The sequence below is a fragment of the Echinops telfairi genome, unplaced genomic scaffold (genome assembly GCF_000313985.2).
Source record: "Echinops telfairi isolate 266 unplaced genomic scaffold, ASM31398v2 ScPeMD7_9;HRSCAF=40, whole genome shotgun sequence".
Classification (NCBI taxonomy): Eukaryota; Metazoa; Chordata; class Mammalia; order Afrosoricida; family Tenrecidae; genus Echinops; species Echinops telfairi.
In genome coordinates, this window is record NW_022103906.1 from 62,138,069 (window position 1) to 62,141,422 (window position 3,354).

A 3,354-nucleotide genomic window follows, 5' to 3' on the forward strand; every position below is an offset into this window, starting at 1 on the left:
GGTTCAGTGGTGGTGGGGGCGGGGAGCAAAAGGGTGATGATATCAAGGAGTACAAAAAGAAAAAGAATGTTTGGAAACTGATTGTGGTAGCAACTGCACAATTATGCTTACCATGGCTGAACTATGGAATGATATGACATAAGTATTAACTGCAAATTAAGATGGAATTTTTTAAAAGACCAGTGAAGCCACTTAGAGAAATTTTGCTGCAATTTAGTGTTATCTTATAGCTGATGTAGGTGTTGACTGTGAGACTTAATGACAGATTTAGGTGAGTGCTATAAGAATTGATAATTAATGTAGGTGTTCATTAATGAAAGTTGAAAATTTGAAAGTATATACAGAAATAATGAATTGGAAATATGTTTTGATGTGTAAGATAACATGTTAAAAACAATGCAACATAAATTACATTAGGCATTTCCTTGAATATGTTAAAAAAAAAAAAGAACAAAGCATTAGGCTTGGAGACTCACTGATACCCTTCAACTTGCAGAGGACACAACCTTAAATTAAAATCAAGAGGATTTTAAGCACTTACTAATGGAGTTCAAGGAATACAGCTTTCAATGTGGATCACAACTCAAAGTAAAACAAAATAACATAAATTTAAAAAAATCCTCACAGCTAGACCAATAGACAACATGACAAATGGAGAAAAGATTAAAGTTGTCAGGATTTTATTTCACTTGGATCCACAATCAATGCTCATGGATTCAGCAGTTCAGATATCCATTTGGCAAATCTACTGCAAAAGTGTTGAAGAGCAAACCTCTCACTTTGAGGACTAAAGTGAGTCTGCTCAAGGCCACAGCATTTCCAGTGGTCCCTGTGAATGGGAAAGCTTGGTGATGCAGAAGGGAAACTGGAGAGGAATGGGCTCATTTGAACTCTAGAATCGGCAAAGAAGACTGAAACTACCATAGACTTACTGAAAAACAAACCCATCTGGTTCTGTGAAAGAGTTTCCCGAATGGGTCTTTGAAGCTAGAATAAGAAGACTTCTCTCATACATTTGGACATGTTATCGTGAAGGACTGGTCTCTGGAAAATGGCATCATGCTTGGTAAAGTACAACTCAGGGGCAAAGAGGAAGGCCCTCAATGCAATGGATTGCTGGGCGAGATTGACACAGTGGCTGCAGCAGTGGGTTGAAGCAGAACAACAGTCATGAAGATGACGAAGGACCGGACAGTGCTTCAGTCTATTGTATGGATCACCATAAGCAAATAGTCAGAGAAGCTGGATATATGAAGAAGAATTTGGTATCAGGATTAGAGGAAAGCTTATTAACAACCTACAATATGCAGATGGCACAACCTTGTTTGCTGAAATTGAAGAGAACTGGAAGCACTTGCTGATGAAGACCAAGGATTGCAGCCTTCAGTTGTTATTACAGTTCAAGGTTAAGAAAACACATCCTCACAAGGGGGCCAGTAGGTCACATCGAGATAAAAAGAGAAAAGATTGAAGTTGTCAAGTACTTCATCCTGGTTTGGATACACAACTAACGCTAATGGACGCAGCGATTAAGAGATTAAAAGACACACGGCATTGTGTAAATCTGCTGCACAAATCTCTTTACAGTGTTGAAAAGCAAGGAGGTTACTTGAGGATGAAGGTGTGCCTGTCCCAAGCCTTCATATTTTCAGTTGCCACAATGCATATGTAAGTTAGACGTAGCATAAGGAAAACTAAAGGTGAATGGATGCCTTGGTGTTGGCGAAGAACATTAACACAGGCAAAAGAACAAACAAATCTATCTTAGAAAAAGTATAGCTAGAATGTTCCTTAGAGGCAATGATGGTGAGACTTTATCTCAAATACCTTGGACGTGTTATCAGGAAAGACCTGTCTATGGAGAAGGACATCATGCTTGGTAAAGTAGAGGAGCAGCTAAAAGAAAGAGAGAGAGAGAGACCTTCAGCAAGATGGAGGGACACAGTGGTAGCATCGATAGACTCAAACACAAGAATAATTGTCAGGACGGCACAGGACGCGTCCTTCTGCTCCACAAAGGGTTGCTATCCATCAGGAATGCCTGACAACAACGAGCAACAACAGTGGAACAACCACTGTGGAAAGATATGGCATTACCTAAAACAACGGGGAATAGGAATACCATGTGACCCAACAATACCTTTGCTGGGAATAGACCCCAAAGAAATTAGAGAAAGAGCGTGACTAGACATATGCTCTCCCATGTTCACCGAAGCAAAGCTCACGACAGCAAGCAGCTGGAAACAGCCCAAATATCCATGCGTAGAAGAATGGATAAATAAACTGGGACATCCCCAGAATGGAATTCTATACAAGGCGAAGAAACAGTGATGAAACCACGAAACAGTATGACCTGGATGTACCATGAAATCATCATTCTGAGTGAAGTTAGTCAATCACAAAAAGATAAATATTATATGAGTCAACTACTATAAGGATAAACACCCAAAGGAAGGCCAGCTTCTGATCTCAGGTCAGATAATCTTCTAATTGTGTCTCCCAAACAACAAGGCTGAGACGCTGCTTAGTAGCCATGAACTATCTATCACTCTCCTTATGGACATCATTAAAATTACTTTGACACAGGAGGCCTCCCCTCAGCTGGAGTCAATTTTTCAAGATGGGGAGAGGGAGAAGACCACTCAATTGCTGCCGTACAATATTGTACTAAAGTTACTCCAGATCAACAGACAGTCAGACAAGAGGAATATGCAAACCATTCTGGAAATTCAAGGCAGAAGGCCATGCATGTCTCAGAGAAGGTGATCACATTGGTTCTGGTGGGTAAAACAAGAGGAGTCACCTCTCATTGGAAGAAGAACGCTGAACAAGGTTTATATAGAACCCATGGGGAGAATATGCCCAGTACTAATTAGACAGTTTTGAACTACCCCTGTCACCTTTGCTATAGACCATGCGTTATAGATGACTGGGACTATAGACACTGTCCTTTTGAGGTGCACAACATCCTTCAGAGGCCACACTAGAAGATTTCAATGTGAAAACCCCACTCAGTTGCCTGAGCTTTATTTATCTCAAACTCACCTATAGCAGATTTACAGGACCGACGTGTTCCCTGGGACCTATAGCTGAAATGGCCTCGTGTGAGAAGCAGGTGACTGCTGTCCCAAGGTTATGGGCCTGGAGATCATGAAACTTTAGTTTTAGGTCCCTTGCTTTGAGGGTGTCCAATGAATGGTGGCCTGGGAATACCATGTATTTACTATGTTAATGCCCTCCTTGCTATCTTATGATATGTATTAGTCTGGTAGGCATGGTTCTACCTTAGTGAATGGGTGATATTGAAAGTTTTGACCACTTATCAATCTTCATTGTTTATGTAAACTGCCTAGC